The sequence below is a fragment of the Pongo abelii genome, chromosome 20 (assembly GCF_028885655.2).
Source record: "Pongo abelii isolate AG06213 chromosome 20, NHGRI_mPonAbe1-v2.0_pri, whole genome shotgun sequence".
Classification (NCBI taxonomy): domain Eukaryota; kingdom Metazoa; phylum Chordata; class Mammalia; order Primates; family Hominidae; genus Pongo; species Pongo abelii.
The window spans coordinates 3,977,495-3,996,424 of record NC_072005.2 but is presented as its reverse complement, the minus strand read 5'-3'; positions in this window follow the sequence as shown (position 1 = coordinate 3,996,424).

Here is an 18,930-nt window from a genome sequence, read left to right as displayed (position 1 = left end):
TTCAAGACCAGCCTAGCCAACATGATGAAAGCCCATCTCTACAAAAAATACAAAAATTAGCTGGGCATGGTTGTGGGCACCTGTGATCCCAACTACTCGGGAGGCTGAGGCAGGAGCGCAGGAGTTACCTGTTCCGCCCATGTGGCCCTGCACTGCAGCCTGGCAACAGAGGGAGACAGACTCCATCTCAATAAATAAATAAATAAATATTAATAAACAAAACAGAAGAAAAGAACAGATGATTTGATAGTATATTTAACCCAGCAGAGCCAAAATAATCCCATTTCACCTTGGAATCAATATGAAATATTTAGGTGTTTTTTTTTTTTTTTTTTTGAGACGGAGTCTCGCTCTGCTGCCCAGGCTGGAGTGCAGTGGCGTGATCTCGGCTCACCACAACCTCCACCTCCCGGGTTCAAGCGATTCTCTTGCCTCAGTCTCCCGAGTAGCTGGGATTACAGGCATGTGCCACCACCCCCGGCTAATTTTTGTATTTTTAGTAGAGACAGGGTTTCACCATGTTGGCCAGGCTGGTCTCGAACCCCTCACTTCAATGATCTGACCGCCTCGGCCTCCCAAAGTGCTGGGATGACAGGCGTGAGCAACTGCGCCCAGTGGTTTTGTTTTGTTTTTTTGGATGCAAATACTTGGGAATTTTGTCTGCCAGGGACTGCCTGACCGGCAGGCACAAAACTCAGTCATTTCTGTCCCCTCACAGATGTCATTTAATCCACTGGATCTTAGCAGGAACCATTCTGTCCCCTCACCCAGGGGAGGCTTGGAAACTCCCAGATGTCTGTGGTTGTCGAGACAGGGGGTGCCCCTGCCATGGAGTGGATGGAGGCCAGAGATGTCACCCAGCACCCTGCCCAGGGCGGCCCCACCGCCAGAGAACCATCCAGCCCAGATGTCCCCAGTGCGGGATGGAGGCGGGGGTCTCAGGCAGCCCTCCCTGGGGCCAGGGCGGTTTCCTGTGTGCAGAGTCTGGGACACAGGGTGGAGGGGGTGCAGGCAGGGGACAGCTGCACCCAGGGTGAGGACATGATGGGGCAGCACAGAAAGAAGCTTCTAGAAGGTGGGCGGTCTGGGGCCACGTGGCCAGGGGTGGAGGTGTGTGACTTGCAGGAAGCCTCAGGTCCCGCAGGCGGAACTCAGCCTCCTGGAGGCCCTGGGCTCCAGAGCAGGTTAAGGAGAGTTCAGAGGAAGTTGTCACAGCCTTTCCCAGAATGCAGGGGTCTGGCGAGGGGTGGGAGGGAGGGAGGAAGAAGGGGCCCGGCTCAAAACGAAACCAGCAGCGGCCGGCGGCCCCACCCCTCTCTCCGCTCCCCTTCCTGGCCTCTGAGCTGACCAGGTGTGCGGGTCCCGGGGCCTCCAGGCCGCACCTGGAGCAACAGGCCAGGTGGGTTGAGGGTGGCGCAGGAGTTACCTGTTCCCCAGTCCCTGCCAGGCGGACAGGAGAGGCCTGGGCCCAGTGGCGATCTGGAACTGGAGGCCCAGTCTCAGGTTTCTGCCGGGCTTCCCAGGGGAGGGACAGAGGCCGGCAGAGAGGCCCCCTGGGGGGCAGCACAGGTGAGGACCCACCCCCCAGCTGGGACCCTGACACCAGCTCTCTCCCGTCTACCAGTGACTCACCACCAGCCCCTCAGGACAGCAGGGCCTCCTGTTTTGTTTATGTTTTTGTTTGACGCAGGGTCTCACTCTGTCGCCCAGGCTGGAGTTCAGTGCCACCATCATGGCTCACTTCAGCCTCCGCCTCCCGGGTTCCAGCGATCCTCCTGCCTCCGCCTCCTGAGTAACTGGGACTACAGGCATGCGCCACCATGCCCAGCTAATTTTTTGAAGCTTTCTCGTAGAGATGGGGTCTCACCATATTGCCCAGGCTGGCCTGAAACTCCTGGAACTCCTGGCCCCAAGCAATCCTTCTGATCCCAATGTGCTGGGATGACAGGCGTGAGTCACTGCGGCTGGCCAGGGCCTCCTGTTTGAACATCAGGCCACAGGCCTGACGATATTTCTGCTGTCCGTGGGCCTGTGACCTTGGGGAAGATACAATCCCCTCTGAGAGCCTCAGTTTCCCTATTTGCAAAGGAACTCATCACAGGCCGCGCGTGGTGGCTCACGCCTGTAATCCCAGCACTTTAGGAGGCCGAGGCAGGTGGATCACCTGAGGTCAGGAGCTGGAGACCAGCTTGGCCAACATGGGGAAACCCCATTTCTACTAAAAGTACAAAAATTAGCCGGGTGTGGGGGCGCACGCCTGTAATCTCAGCTACTCTGAAAGCTGAGGCGGGAGAATCGCTTGAACCCGGAAGGCAGAGGTTGCAGTGAGCTGAGATCGTGCCACTGCACTCCAGCCTGGGCGACAGAGCAAGACTCCATGTCTAGAAAAAAAAAAAAAAAAAAAGGCCAGGCGCAGTGGCTCAGGCCTGTAATCCCAGCACTTTGGGAGGCCGAGGTGGGCAGATCACCTGAGGTCAGGAGTTCAAGACCAGCCTGGCCAACAATAGTGAAACCCCGTCTCTACTAAAAATACAAAAAAAAAAAAAAAAAAATTATCCTCTTGTGGTGGCGCATGCCTGTAATCCCAGCTACTCGGGAGGCTGAGGCAGGACACTAGCTTGAACCCGGGAGGTGGAGGTTGCAGTGAGCCAAGATCACGCCATTGCACTCCAGCCTGGGCAACAAGAGTGAAACTCCGTCCGGCGTGGTGGCTCATGCCTATAATCCTAGCACTTTGGGAGGCCAAGGCGGGCAGATCACGAGGTCAGGAGATGGAGACCATCCTGGCTAGAAACCCCGTCTCTACTAAAAATACAAAAAATTAGCCAGGCGTGGCGGCAGGCGCCTGTAGTCCCAGCTACTCGGGAGGCTGAGGCAGGAGAATGGCGTGAACCCAGGAGGCGGAGCTTGCAGTGAACCGAGATCGCGCCACTGCACTCCAGACTGGGTGACAGAGTGAGACTCTGTCTCAAAAAAAAAGAAAAGAGAGAAGTGTCCACGGAGGAGCGAATCCTCTCTGCAGACTTCCGAGGAGGCTCACATCCCTTCTGTTTGCACCCCACAAAATAGGCTGACCAGGTTTGCCTCTCCCCACACAACCTCTGCGGCAGCTGAGTCCCTCTGCAAGTTCGGTGACCTTCTGAAGGTGACTCGAGCCTCCCCCAGGGAAGACATGGACGATCCTGTGGTCCCACCATCCTGCTCTCCCCCCTAACAGGACACTGCCTTCGTGACCCACAAATATTTGGGGCTCTTCTACAGTGCCCTGTGGGATCCTAAAAGATAAACGCCCCTGTCCATCCTTGGGGAGCCTGCAGCCTCACCACTCGGGCCCAGAAATTAGAATTTATAGCCGCCCTAAGGGCTAAAGGCAAATTTAGCCAGAACCTAGAGGAGAAGTCCTGGGAAGGAGAGGAATCCACAGCTGAGGGCTGGAGAGGACATTCCCAACAGTGGCGGGGCCAACATGGGCAACTGTGTCAGCAAAGGCTCGGAGGCAGGACTGGGTGACAGGGGCCCTTGGAGAGGACCAGCATGGCTGGGGGCGCGGGCTGGGAGCAACGAGGTTCAAAATATGGCCATGCAGCTGAGATCCCTTCCTCCCTCCAGGCAAGAAAGGAGGGCAGCTTTTTGTTTTGTTTTGTTTTGTTTTGTTTTGTTTTTGAAATGGAGTCTCGCTCTGTCACCGAGGCTGGAGTGCAGTGGCACGATCTCGGCTCACTGCAAGCTCTGCCTCCTGGGTTCACGCCATTCTCCTGCCTCAGCCTCCCCAATAGGTGGGACTACAGTTGCCCGCCACCACACCCGGCTAATTTTTTTGTATTTTTTAGTAGAGACGGGGTTTCACCCTGTTAGCCAGGACGGTCTCAATCTCCTGACCTAGTGATCCACCCGCCTCAGTCTCCCAAAGTGCTGGGATTACTGGCGTGAGCCACTGCGCCTGGCCAAGGGGGGCAGCTTTGAAAGCCCCCGGCACAACCTCCTGAGCTGTGGCATCGCTGCCAAGATGGCACTGAGGGCCCTCCATGGCACGGGGTCCCTACTGGGCCCCCTGAGTGTGGCTGGTGGTTGGTGGCTGGTTGCCTCTTGGAGTGAGGCTCACTGCGCACAAAGGTTAAAGGCTGGATGTCACCAGGCCTGGAGCAGTGGCAGGTTCAAATGCAGATGTTGCCGCAACTTCCGTCAGTATCTAGAACTATCTAGAACTCGCACTCCCAGGAACACCTGGTCCAGGTCACCTTCCCCTCCTCCCTCAAGCCAGGCTTGAGCTCTGTGCAGAGACAAAGGCTGGGGCCTGAGTGGCTGTCCTGGGTCCCCCTTCCTCCCAGAATACCAAGCTCACACCGTTTCTCAGGCCTCGGGAGACCCTTCGTGTTAGGCCTTTGCAGCTCTGTCCCCACGGACACTGGGCTCCCTGGGCTCTTGAAGGAAGAAGGAGGGAGGAGGGGCAGGCAGGAGGGAGGAGGGGCAGATAGGAGGGAGGAGGAGGAACAGGGAGGAGTGGGGGAGGGAGGAGGAGCAGGGGTGAGTAGGGAGGAAGAAGCAGGAGCAAGAAGGAGGAGGAGGGAGGAAGGAAGAGCAGGGAGGAGGGAGGAGGGGCAGGCAGGAGGGAGGAGAGGCGAGGAGGAGGGGGGAGTAGGAGGGAGGAAGGAGAAGCAGGGAAGAGCAGGGAGGAGGGAGGAGAGGCAGGGAGGAGGAGGGAGGAGGAGCAAGAAGGAGGAGGAGGGAGGAAGGAGGAGGAGCATCGAGGAGGAGGGAGAAGGGAGGAGGAACATCGAGGAGAAGGGAGGAGGAGCAATGATCACAGACACAGGAGGGAGCTCCCTGGGATTTCATAAGATCCTAGTGCCAGAGCCAGCTGGGCTGAGGAAAGAGGAGATCCTGAATGTGGAACCCTGGAAGGGAGATTAGACTGGAGCCCTAGCTGACACTTGTGGGTATCCACTCTACACTCCCCATACCTTTTTTTTTTTCTGAGACAGAGTCCCGCTTTGTACCCCAGGCTGGAGTGCAGTGGCGCAACCTCAGCTCACTAAAACCTCCACCTCCCAGGTTCAAGCGATTCTTCCGCCTCAGCCTCCCGAGTAGCTGGGATTACAGGCGCGCGCCACCACGCCCAACTAACTTTTGTATTTTTAGTAGAGACGGGGTTTCACTGTGTTAGCCAGGATGGTCTCGATCTCCTGACCTTGTGATCTGCCCGCCTCAGCCTCCCAAAGTGCTGGGATTACAGGCGTAAGCCACCATGCCCGGCCCCTTCCTCCCCTCTTTTCCCTTCCCCCTTCCCGTCCCCACCCCTCCCTCTCTCTCTCCCCTTCCCTTCATCTCCCCTCCGTGTCTTCCCCTCCCTGCTCTTTCCCTCCCACCTCTTCCCCTCCACCTCTCCTTTCCTCCTGCCCTCCCCATCCCCTCCCCCTTCTCCTCCTCCTCTCTTCCCCCCTTCCCCTCCCCACCCTTCCCTCTCTCCCTCCACCTCCTCCCTTCCTTCCCCTCCCCATCCCTTCTCCCCTTCCCCTTCCCTCCCCATAATTTGTTTGTTTGTTTTTTGAGACAGGATCTCACTCTGTCACTCAGGCTGGAGTGCAGTGGCGGCACGATCACCTCTCGCTGCAGCCTCCTGCTCAGGTGAACCTCCTGTCTCAGCCTCCTGAGTAGCTGGGATGACAGGCACACGCCACCATGCATTACTAATTTTTGTGTTTTTTTTTGTAGAGTCAGGGTTTCATCATGTGGCCAGGCTGGTCTCCAAGTCCTGGGCTGAAGGGATCCTCCATACTCCCGCCTCGGCCTCCCAAAGTGCTGGGGTTACAGGTGTCAGTCACTGCACCATGGCCCCCTCTCCCAATCATTAAAGGGGAGGGGCCATTGTGTACCCAGCCCACTTGTCTCTGTTCCTCTCTGGGCCTCCTCAGAGCGCCACCTGTGAATGCTAACGTGGGTTTCCCTTTTTATTTATTTATTTATTTTTTTGAGACGGAGTCTCACTCTGTCGCCCAGGCTGGAGTGCAGTGGCGCAATCTCGGCTCACTGCAAGCTCTGCCTCCCGGGTTCACGCCATTCTCCTGCCTCAGCCTCCCAAGTAGCTGGGACTACAGGCGCCCGCCACCACGCCCAGCTAATTTTTGTATTTTCAGTAGAGCTGGGGTTGCACCATGTTGGCCAGGCTAGTCTTGAACTCCTGACCTCATGATCCACCTGCCTCGGCCTCCCAAAGTGCTGGGATGACAGGCGTGAGCCACCGCACTGGGCTGCTAATGTGGGTTTCTAAGGTTCCAGCAGCCTCCCTAAGCCTCCTCTTTGGAAGTCCTGGGTTCCCGCCCTGTGTGGGGTGGAGAAGGGGCTTTTCCAGGAGCACAGAGCTGCCAGCCCAGGTGGATCCTCTCAGCACCTTAGCCAGCTGGTGCTGTCTTTCTATCCATTTTATTATTATTATTATTATTATTATTATTATTTTAGACAGGGTCTCAGTCTGTTGCCCAGGCTGGAGTGCAGTGGTGCGATCTCAGCTCACTGCAACCTCCACTTCCCAGATCCAAGTGATTCTCCTGCCTCAGCCTCCCAAGTAGCTGGAATTACAGGCGCCTGCCACCATGGCTGGTTAATATTTATTTATTTATTTTCTCTCTTTTTATTATTCCCGTTTTACAATGAAGAAGCTAATTTTTATTTTTCTTAATTTTTAATGTTTTTATTTTGAGATGGAGTCTGGCTGTCTTGCCCAGGATGGAGTGCAGTGGCACGATCTTGGCTCACTGCAACCTCTGCCTCCCAGATTCAAGCAATTCTCCCGCCTCAGCCTCCGGAGTAGCTGGGATTACAGGTGCAAGCCACCACGCCTGGCTAAGTTTTATATTTTTAGTAGAGACGGAGTTTCACCACGTTGGCCAGGCTGGTCTTGAACTCCTGACCTCAAGTGATCCGCCCCTCTTCGCCTCCTAAGGTGCTGGAATTACAGGTGTGAGCCATCCAGCCCAGCCAAGTGACTATACTAAAAACCACTGAAGCTGGGTGAGGTGACGCATGCCTGTAATCCCAGCACTTTGGGAGGCCGAGGCGGGCAGATTGCCTGAACGCAGGAGTTCAAGACCAGCCTGGGCAACATGGTGAAACACTGTCTCTACTAAAATGTAAAAATTAGCCGGGCATGGTGGTGGGCACCTGTATTCCCAGCTACTCCAGAGGCTGAGGCAGGAGAATCAGTTGAACCTGGGAGGTGGAGGCTGCAGTGAGCCGAGACTGCTCTGCTGTACTCCAGAGTGAGACTGTGTCTCCAAAAAAAGAAAAAAGAAAAACAAAAAAACACTTAACTATATACTCTAAATTGGGTGAATTGCACGGCATGTGAATTATATCTCAATAAAGCTGTTAAAAAAAAAAAAAAAACTGCCCCCCCTCACATTTTGACACAGACTAACCGCCTATCTCTACTGAGATATGTTATTGATATTGACATGCAAATAGTCACTCCCCTATCCTGTCTGACCAGCACCAAGCACCTGCCCCACCTTGACTGGGCCCTGTGGGGGTGCTGAGGACAGGGAGGTCAGTGGGTCTCAGTCCCTGCTCTTGAGTGAGTGGCTCAAGCCCCAGGCCCCCACCAAGCAGGAAGGACCTGAGGGTGGGGTGGGGATGGAGGTGGGGTGGGGACAAGGCCATGCCCAACTGAATTTCCAGCCTGGATCTGCTAGCGGACAGAGCTCCAGCCTCCGCTGGGGGTTCTGGGGGACAGTGGCTCATCCCAGGCTCGGGACTCGGGCAGCCCGGAGCCTCCTTCCCGGTGGTTTCTGGGCCAAGGGTCTCTCCCCGGCCAAAGGAGCGGCCGACATCCTGTTCTGCCTGGGAGTTGGCCCCGCCCCCTCCCACAGGGACATTATGGGATGGTCCGCGGTGCTGGAGGAACCTTTGAACTTCCCAGCGCTGGATGGGGTTTACGTGATTCTTAGCCCCACTTTTGGGTAACTGGGGGTCCAGGAAAGGAGGCTCAGGGATAGTGGGAAGTTGCTTCTCCCACCCAAGGTCACACAGGGAGAACTTGACCTTGACCCCATGACCTTGACTTCCAGGATCCCCCCGCCAGGCCAGAAGAAGGTCAGGAAAAGGAGCGGCAGGTGGTGGACCCCTCCCCGGCCCCCGACTTAACAATGCCACCACCCTCTCCGGCTCTGTCCCTCTCTCTGTCCCTCTCTCCTCTCTCTGTCCCCAGCCCTGAAAGTGAAACCGGTGATACCAAAATGAAACGGAAGCTCTGGCCCCGGCAGCCAAGCCCGGCAGGCAGAGACAGAGAGAAGGAGAGGGGGACAGGGGTCAGCCCACGTGGCAGGTGGGCTGCAGGGAGGGAGGACTCCGCTCTTTAAATTGCAGTGGTTCTTAAAAAAAGAACAAACCCAGGAGGTCTGGCTGGACCAGAACCGCAGCCATGATCTCCCCCCCCACAGCCCCGCCCCCACCCCTGAAGTCTGGAGTCTTCAGCTCCACGCTGGAGGTGCCATGTTGAGGATTCTGCACAACTGGGGGCTGGGGGAGAGGACACACTGGCCTTGTCCATTGTTGGGAGGTCCCGTGGGGTGAGGGTGACCTTTGGGGTTCATCTCCAGGGTCCAGGAATCACCCCAAAGTGGGTAAAGCCTGGGGCCAGGGTCCCCCCCTTATCCCAGAGTAGGGACTGTCTGCTTTGGACAAGGGGGTGCCTGTAGGGGGTTGACCCCAGGGGTGGTGGTGGAGGGGCAGTGGATGACTGAAGTCCTGCCTTGTCCAGAGGTCACTGGCCAGTGGCTTTTCTTCTCCGCAGAGCACAGAGAGGAGAGAAGTGTGCAGGTGCCTTCTACAGCGAGCAAGACTGAAGTTAGACCCGGGCTAGAATTTCGGCCCCTCGGTGCGGTGGACAAGATGGGGCCGGATCAGCCTCTGGGGTGGGTCCATCCTGGGCACTGCAGGGTGCTGAGCTGTGTCCCTGGCCTCCACCCACCCCCTCCCCAATCATGACACCTAAAAATGTCTCCAGATATCACCCAGTGTCGCCTGGAAGGAGGCAGAGTCACTCCAGATGAGACCTCCTGAGCTAAAGGGTACTGGGCCACAGAGAGAGGTAGAGACTGGGCCCTGAGCCATGACCCAAAAGGCAGCAGGCCCTGGGCTTTGGAGCTCTGTGGCCAGGTCCTGAGAGGTGCCTGGGAGGCAGCCATCCAGTCTTGAAGAGAGTGGGTGGGGCAAGAGGCTGTGGCTCAGGTACAGAGAGGGGCCTGGGCTGGGTAAAAACGGGGCAGAAGGACCCATTGCAGATGGGAATTCTGAGTGGTGTGGTGGAGATGGATCCAGTCCCAGCATAGCTACCAAGGCTTCTGCCTTCTGGAACAAATCGAAGTCACCTCTTAGCAGCTACCCGGGTGAAAATACCCAGGCACCATCTCCCCAACCGCTATGAATTCAGAGGCCATGGAGAAGTCAGCAGCTCAGAAAGTATTTCTCCCAGGCCAGGCACGGTGGCTCACGCCTGTGATCTCAGCACTTTGGGAGGCCAAAGCGGGTGGATCACCTGAGCTCAGGAGTTTGAAACCAGTATGGTCAACACGGTAAGACCACATCTGTAGTAAAAATACAAAAGTTAGCCAGGTGTGGTGGCACACACCTGTAATGCCAGTTACTCAGGAGGCTGCGGCAGGAGAATCGCCTGAACCCGGGAGGTGGAGGTTGCAGTGAGCTGAGATCACACCACTGCACTCCAGCCTGGGTGACAGAATAAGACTCAGTCTCAAAAAATAAAATAATAAATAAATAAATTGAGATATAATTCACATACCAGAATATGTACCTTTTATTTATTATTTATTTATTTATTTATTTATTTATTATTTTTTTGAGACAGAGTTTTGCTCTTATTGCCCAGGCTGGAGTGCAATGGCAAGATCTTGGCTCACTCCAACCTCTGCCTCCCAGGTTCAAGTGATTTTCCTGCCTCAGCCTCCCAAGTAGCTGGGATTACAGGCACCCACCACCATGCCCAGCTGATTTTTGTATTTTTAGTGGAGATGAGGTATCGTCATGTTGGTCAGGCTGGTCTTGAACTCCTGACCTCAGGTGATCTGGCTGCCTCGACTTCCCAAAGTGCTGGGATTCCAGGCATGAGCCACCACGCCAGGCTAATTTTGTATTTTTAGTGGAGACGGGTGTAGTCACGTTGGCCAGGCTGGTCTTGAACTCCCGACCTCAGGTGATCCAGCCGCCTCGGCTTCCCAAAGTGCTGGGATTCCAAGCGAGAGTCTGTCTTTTTTTTTTTTTTAAGACAAAGTCTCACTCTGTTGCCCAGGCTGGAGTGCAGTGGCGCAATCTCAGCTCACTGCAACCTCTGCCTCCCAGGTTCAAGCGATTCTCCTGCCTCAGCCTCCTGAGTAGCTGAGATTACAGGCGCGCATCACCACGCCCGGCTAATTTTTTTTGTTTTGTATTTTTAGTAGAGACGGGGTTTCACGGGGTTTCATGATGTTGGTCAGGCTGATCTTGAACTCCTGACCTCGTGATCCGCCCTCCTCGGCCTCCCAAAGTGCTGGGATTACAGGCTACAGGTGAGCCACCGCGCCCAGCCTCGAGCCTGCCCTTTTTAAAGGGTGCGATTCAGTCATTCTCAATACATTCACAGAGTTGTGCAACTATCACCACTATCTAGTTGCAGAACCTATCACCCCAAAAAGGAAGCCCCATCCCCATCGGCAGTCACTACCCATCCCCCTCCCTGCCCCGGCACCCACGCATCCCCTTCCTGCCTTTGTGGCTTGGCCTATCCTGGACATTTCATAGAAATGGGATCACACGCTGTGTGGCTTTTTGTGTCTGACTTCCCTCACTGAGTGTGAGGTCCTCAGGGTTCATCCACGCGGTGGCCTGAGTCAGAGCCTCCTTCCTTTTCATAGCTGAATCCAGAACACTTTAAATAAAGTCCACAGCCTGCACCATGGCCCACAGGTCCCCACTGGGTGCCCTCTGACTCCCAACTGGAGCCACTCTGGGCACCTTGGCTGTTCCTCTCACCTAGGAAACATACGGAGGTCTTCAGCTGATTCTATCTTCATTCAGATCTCTGCTCATGGCCGGGCGCAGTGGCTCACCCCTGTAATCCCAGCACTTTGGGAAGCCAACGTGGGTGGACACATGAGGTCAGGAGTTCGAGACCAGCCTGACCAACATGGCGAAACCCCATCTTTACTAAAAATACAAAGAGTAGCCAGGCGCGGTGGCGCACGCCTGCAATCCCAGCTACTCGGGAGGCTGAGGCAAGAGAATCTCTTGAACCCGGGAGGCGAAGGTTGGAGTGAGCGGAGATCGCACCACTGCCCTCCAGCCTGGTGACAGAGCAAGACTGTCTCCAAAATGAAAGAAAGAAAGAAAGAAAGAGAGAGAGAGAGGGAGGGAGGGAGGGAGGGAGGGAGGGAGGGAAGGAGGGAGGGAGGGAAAGGAAAGGAAGGAAAGAAAGAAAGAAAGGGAAAGGAAAGGAAAGGAAAGAAAGAAAGAAGGAAGGAAGGAAGGAGAGAAAAGAAAGAAAGAAAGGGAAAGGAAAGAAAGAAAGAAAGAAAGAAAGAAAGATCTCTGCTCAAACATCACTTCCTTTGAAGAAATCATCTTCATGATCTTTTTTTTTTTTTTTTTTTTTCTGGTAGAGACAGGGTCTCACTATGTTGCCCAGGCTGATCTTGACCTCCTGGGCTCAAGCAGTCCTTTAGCTTTGGCCTCCCAAGATGCTGGGATTACAGACGTGAGCCACCGTGTCGGCCTTTCAGGACTATTTAAAAAATAAAATAGCCTCTAGGCACAAGTAGGTTTTGTCTGATTCTGTGGGATCTCTGTGTCTTTTGCTATCTTTGAGTTATTTCACAATCCCATAAGTTGTAGAAAACTGATAATAATTGCAACGATTCTTGTCCACAAGAAAACAAATTCATTGTGTATCATCACGTCGTCTTCCTTCTATTTGTAGATGCATTCTAGCATTTTTTTTTTTTTTTTTTTTTTGAGACGGAGTCTCGCTCTGTCGCGCAGGCTGGAATGCGATGGTGCGATCTTGGCTCACTGCAAGCTCCGCCCCCTGGGTTCACGCCATTCTCCTGCCTCAGCCTCCTGAGTAGCTGGGAATACAGGCACCCACCACTATGCGCAGGTAATTTTTTGTATATTTAGTAGAGATGGGGTTTCACTGTGTTGGCCAGGATGGTCTCGATCTCCTGACCTCGTGATCCACCCGCCTCGGCCTCCCAAAGTGCTGGCTTGAGCCACTGTGCCCAGCCTTTTTTTTTTTTTTTTTTTTTTGAGACAGAGTTTTGCTCTTGTTGCCCAAGCTGGAGTGCAATGGAACGATCATGGCTCACCACCTCCCGGGTTCAAGTGATTCTCCTGCCTCAGCCTCCTGAGTAGCTGGGATTACGGGCGTGCGCCACTATGTCTGGCTAATTTTGTGTTTTTAGTAGAAACGGGGTTTCACCATGTTGGTCAGGCTGGTCTCAAACTCCTGACCTCAGGTGATCCACCCGCGTCAGCCTCCCAAAATGCTGGGATTACAGGTGGGAGCCACCATGCCCAGCCTATTATTATTATTTTAAATTTTAGAGATGGAGTCTTGCTCTGTTGCCCAGGCTGGAGTGCAGAGGATACTGACGGACACAATCATAGCTCACTGCAGCCACCAATTCTTGGGCTCAAGTGATCCTCCTGCCTCAGCCTCCCACATAGCTGGGACTACAGGCATGCAGCACCGTGCTTGGTTCCTAATTATGCAAAAAAAAAAAAAAAAAAATTCCCTGGCCAGGTGTGGTGGCTCACACTTGTAATCCCAGCACTCTGGGAGGCCAAGGCAGTGGATCACCTGAGGTCAAAGGTTCGAGACCAGCATGGCCAACATGGTGAAACCCCGTCTCTAAGAAAAATACAAAAATTTGCTGGGGGTGGTGGCAGGCACCTGTAATCCCAGCTACTCAGGAGGCTGAGACAGGAGAATCACTTGAACCCGGGAGGTGGAGGTTGCAGTGAGCTGAGATAAGGTGGCACCATTGCACTCCGGGCTGGGCGACAGAGTGAGACTCCGTCTCAAAAACAAACAAACAAAAAACAATTCCACAGGATTGGTCCTGGTATTTCCATTCCTATGGCTTGCTTTTCTCATTGCACTCATGATGTCTGGAATTTTGTATTCATTTGTCTTCTTTCTTACTATCTTTAGCCTCCTCTAGCCTGTATGCTGGAGAGCAGGGACTTGGCCCATGCAAAGCATATGGTCCATTTTTGTCCAGTGAATAAATGAGACAGGAAGTCATGGCCGGGCATGGTGGCTCATGCCTACAATCCCCGCACATTGGGAGGCCAAGGCAGGTGGATCACTTCAGCCCACGAGTTTGAGACCAGCCTAGGCAACATAGCCAGACTCTGTCTTTATCTACAAAATAAAAAGAAAAATAATTAGGCCGGGCACGGTGGCTTCTGCCTGTAATCCCAGCACTTTGGGAGGCTGAGGTAGGTGGAACATCTGTGGTCAGAAGTTCGAGACTAGCCTGACCAACAGGGAGAAACCCCATCTCTTCTAAACATACAAAATTAGCCCAGTGTAGTGGTGCGTGCCTGTAATCCCAGCTACTCGGGAGGCTGAGGCAGGAGAATGGCTTGAACCCGGGAGGTGGAGGTTGCAGTGAGCCAAGATCACGCCATTGCACTCCAGCCTGGGTGACAAAATCAAAACTCTGTCTCTAAATAAATAAATAAATAAATAAATAATAGGTCAGGCGTGGTAGCTCATGCCTGTAATCCCAGCACTTTGGAAGGCCAAGGCGGGTGGATCACAAGGTCAGAAGTTCAAGACCAGCCTGACCAACATGGTGAAACCTCATCTCTACTAAAACTACAAAAAATTAGCCGGGCGTGATGGTGTGTGCCTGTAGTCCCAGCTACTTGGGAGGCTGAGGCAGAATTACTTGAACCTGGGAGGCAGAGGTTGCAGTGAGCCAAGATTGCGCCACTGCACTCCAGCCTGGGAGACAGAGTATGACTCTGTCTCTAAATAAATAAATAAATAAATAAATAAATAAAGCACAAGGCTGGGCACAGTGGCTCACGCCTGTAATCCCAGCACTTTGGGAAGCTGAGGTGGGTGGTTCCCAAGGTCAGGAGTTCGAGACCAGTCTGGCCAACATAGTGAAACCTTGTCTCTACTAAAAATACAAAAAATTAGTGGGACGTTGTGGCGGGCACCCGTAATCCCAGCTACTCAGGACGCTGAGGCAGAAGAATTGCTGGAACCCGGGAGGCGGAGGTTGCGGTGAGCCAAGATCACGCCATTGCACTCCAGCCCAGGCAACAGTGTGAGACTCCGTCTGAAAGAAAATAAATAAAAATAAAAATAAAAAATAAAAAGCACAGTTGTTTCGAGAATATTGAAAGAGTTATGGAACCATTACTTCTATATAATTTCAGAACATTCTCATCATCACCAAAATAAACCTCATGTCCAATAGCAGTCACCCCCATTCCCCTCCCCAGCCTCTGATAACCATGCATCCACTTTGTATCTCTGTGGATTGGCCTGTTCAGGACATTTCAGAGAAATGGGATCACACAGTTTGGACTTTTGTGTCTTGCTTCTCTCACTGAGTGTGATGTCCTCAAAGTGCATCCACACTGTGGCCTGCATCAGAGCCTTGCTCCTTTTCATGGCTGAGTCATATTCCACTGTGTGGATGTCCTACGCTGTGTTTATCCATTGATCTAATAATGGAAGCTGGGCACAGTGGCTCACGCCTGTAATCCTAGCACTTAGGGAAGCTGAGACGGGTGAATCACCTGAGGTCAGGAGTTTGAGACCAGCCTGGCCAACATGGTGAAACCTCGTCTCTACTAAAAATACAAAAATTAGCCGGGCATGGTGGCAGATGCCTGTAATCCCAGCTACTTGGGAGGCTGAGGCAGGAGAATCGCTTGAACCTGGGAGGTGGAGGTTGCAGTGAGCTGAGATTGTGCCACTGCACTCCAGCCTGGGTGACACAGGAGACTGTCTCAGAAAAAAAAAAAAAAAAAAGAAAGAAAGAAAAGAAAAGAATAATAGCAATGGACACTGGAATTGTTTCCACCTTTTGGCTGTTGTGAATTATGCTGTTATAAACATTCTATTTTGGCCGGGCGCGGTGGCTCACTGTAATCCCAGCACTTTGGGAGGCCAAGGTGGGTGGATCACGAGGTCAGGAGATCGAGACCATCCTGGCTAACACGGTGAAACCCCGTCTCTACTAAAAACACACAAAAAATTAGCTGGGCGTGGTGGTGGGTGCCTGTAGTCCCAGCTACTCTGGAGGCTGAGGCAGGAGAATGGCGTGAACCCGGGAGGCGGAGCTTGCAGTGAGCCGAGATAGTGCCATTGCACTCCAGCCTGGGCGACAGAGCAAGACTCCGCCTCAAAAAAATAAAATAAAATAAACATTCTATTTCATTATTATTATTATTCATTTATTTTTAAAAAATGGAGATGGGGCCAGGCGCCGTGGCTCACGCCTGTAATCCCAGCACTTTGGGAGGCCAAGGTGGGTGGATCACAAGGTCAGGGATTTGAGACCAGCTTGGCCAATATGGTGAAACTCCGTCTCCAGTAAAAATACAAAAATTAGCTGTGCATGGTGGCGTGCACCTGTAGTCCCAGCTACTTGGGAGGCTGAGGCACAAGAATTGCTTGAACCCGGGAGGTGAAGGTTGCAGTGAGCTGAGATCGCGGCACTGCACTCCAGCCTGGGCAACAGAGCGAGACTCCGTATCAAAATAAATAAATAAATAAAAATAAAATAAAATATTACATGACTTCACAGCACAGTCTAGTCAACGTAACTGAAACTCAAGTCCCCCCAGTCACTCCTTTTGTGTCTTTGCTAAGTTACTCCTCCACCCTGGTCCCCTGTCTACATCTATCCACTAAGGATAATAACCCTGGCTACGGCCGGGCGCGGTGGCTCACGCCTGTAATCCCAGCACTTTGGGAGGCCGAGGCGGGCGGATCATCTGAGGTCGGGAATTCAAGACCAGCCTGAATAACATGGAGAAACCCCATCTCTACTAAAAATACAAAATTAGAGGCCGGGCACGGTGGCTTATGCCTGTAATCCTGGCACATTGGGAGGCCGAGGCAGGCGGATCATGAGGTCAGGAGTTCGAGACTAGCCTTGCCCACATGATGAAACCCCCTCTCTACTAAAAATGCAAAATTAGCTGGGCATGGTGGTGCTCGGCTGTAATCCCAGCTACTCAGAAGGCCGAGGCAGGAAAATCGCTTGAACCGGGGAGGCAGAAGTTGCAGTGAGCCGAGATCGCGCCATTGCACTCCAGCCTGGGCAATAGAGTGAGACTTCGTCTCAAAAAAAAAAAAAAAAAAAAAAAAAAATTAGCCGGATGTAGTGACGCATGCCTGTAATCCCAGCTACTCGGGAGGTTGAGGCAGGAGAATCGCTTGAACCTGGGAGGCAGAGGTTGTGGTGAGCCGAGATCGTGCCATTACACTCCAGCCTGGGCAATAAGAGTGAAACTCTGTCTCACAAACAAATAAACAAACAAACAAACAGAAAACCCCTGGCTACACAGAGACAAAAATAATAGGCGTGGCTCAAACATTAATAATATAATCACACCTATCATGTATTGAAGACCTCCCTGGTGCAGGGGTTGTGCTGTCTCAGCATTCCATGCACCGTCTCATTTCTCCCTTGTCACAACACTAGGAAGTTGCATCGATTCTTCTCTCCAAAGGAGTCTGAGGATCAGAGAGGTTAAGCAACTGCCCAAGATCACACAGCAACCCAATCTTTTATACTTTATTAGGTTTTCAATAGTATCAACTCGGGTTTTTTTTTTTTTTTTTTTTTTGGTTGGGGGAGGAAAAAGGAAGTGAAGGGCAGAGGTCAGGAGGAAGCTTTGGGTCCCCTTCTTTCTGTTTTCATGACAGGGGTGGGGGGCGTGGTTTGGGGTGTGCCACATCCTGGCACTTCCTGAAGGACCTCCCTTCGGTCCCCCTGGCAGTGTCCAGAGACACGTGAATGCTGGATTTAACATCCTTGCTCCTTGTCCATCTCTGGGCCTCAGTTTCCCCAACTGTATAATGGAAATTGTGGTCTCTGCTTCTTCTCAGGGCTGCGATGAGGATTAGGGTCCATGCCCGTCTCACAGAGGAGCCCCTGCCCCTCTGAGTCAGGTTCTCACCATGGAGAATCCGAGTGGGGCCTTCTCGATCCTTTTCCTGCAGGATCGGATCTGAGGCTGGTGGTACAGAAGGGGAAACTGAGTCACCTGCTGCTCCTGGTGTGGGGGAAGTTAGACCATGTAGAGCTTAGAGCCTGGGCGTCTCACTGGCACGATGGTTCATGCCTGTCATCTCAGCACTGTGGGAGGCTCAGGTGGGAGGAACACTGAAGCCCAGGAGTTTGGGACCTGGGAAACATAGCAAGACCCCCCCTACGCCCCCACCAAATCTCTATTAAAAAAACAAAAAACAAAAACAAACAAACAAACAAAAAAAACAAGGACAGCCACGGTGGCTCACGCCTGTAATCCCAGCACTTTGGGAGGCCAAGGCGGGTGGATCACCTGAAGTCAGGAGTTTGAGACCAGGCTGGCCAACATGGCGAAACTCTGTCTCTACTGAAAATACAAAAAAAAAAAAATTAGCTGGGCGTGGTGGCAGGTGCCTGTAATCCCAGCTACTCAGGAGGCTGAGGCAGGGGAATCGCTTGAACCCGGGAGGCAGAGATTGCAGTGAGCCAAGATCGTGCCATTGCACTCCAGGCTGGGCGACAGAGCAAGTCTGTCTAAAAAAAAAAAAACAAAAAAAAAATCAAAAAAAAAAAAAAACCGTCTAGGCATCATTTGCAGAAATCCAAACACAACAGTGGGATCTGGGAAGAATCGTGCTTCAGCGTGGCCTCCTGGTCCCGAGGCTGATGGCCGGTGGTTGAAGGAAGAAGGGTTTCTATCCAAGGCAGGGTCCTTGGAGCAAAGTCCCTGGATGACACCCTCGCCCTAGATCCACGCGGCCCCTCCCTGGGTCCCTTCCCACCTACTAGGCTGGTTTCAGGCTGCGAGTCCTGAGACAGTCCACTTCCCCTCCGGGGGGCCCTCCCGGGTTTCCCCTCGTAGCAAGATTATTATTACAAAAGCCAATCCAACCCGTTTGGGTGTTGAAAGGCGCTTTTAATAAATTGTGCGAAGAAGCCATAAACTGTGTCTCTCGCAGGAGAGGCTTTGAAGTCGGAGGACAGGCTGGGTACACTACACCCAGGCCGGTGGTGGTTCCCGCTGTCAGGTGGTGTTGGTACTAAGAATGACAAATAATAATAAAACATAAGAATGACCCTGGGATTAGGTGTTAGAATGAAGGCACAGTGAGCCCCGGAACAGGGTCACCCGCTGGATAAGCGCTCACTAAACGGCAGCTAAAGCAGCTGTCAGTACTCTCTCCGTCCGGAGGAATGAGGAAGGGGAAACTGAGTCCTGGAGCCCCCCCCCAGACGCCCGGTCGCACCAGCCAGCCCTCCCCGGGCCAGGCCAGGACGTTCTCACCACTCGTGCCCTGCTCCCCCTTCCCTGTCCCCCGCCGGACCTCTCCCACGACCGGGGAGGAAGTGGGAGAAACGGACAGGGGAAAAAAAAAAGTCGCGCTGAACCAACGCCTCCCCACTCCCCACCTCCGCCCCTCGCGAGCCATGCAGACCCCCTTGTGCCAAGGAGCGGACCGCGCGGACCCAGGCGTCCAGGGCCCGATCCCCGTCCCGCCCCGTGGCCCGCAGCCGGGTGGGGGAACTCGCGAAGCCGGGAAAACAACCGCCCTCCCCGCCCCTCGCCAACCCCTTTCCCCGCTGACGCCCCTAGCGCAGCGGGGTGGAGGCGACTCCTTTATATAATCGCGGGAGGGCAGGTTGGTGGTTTCAT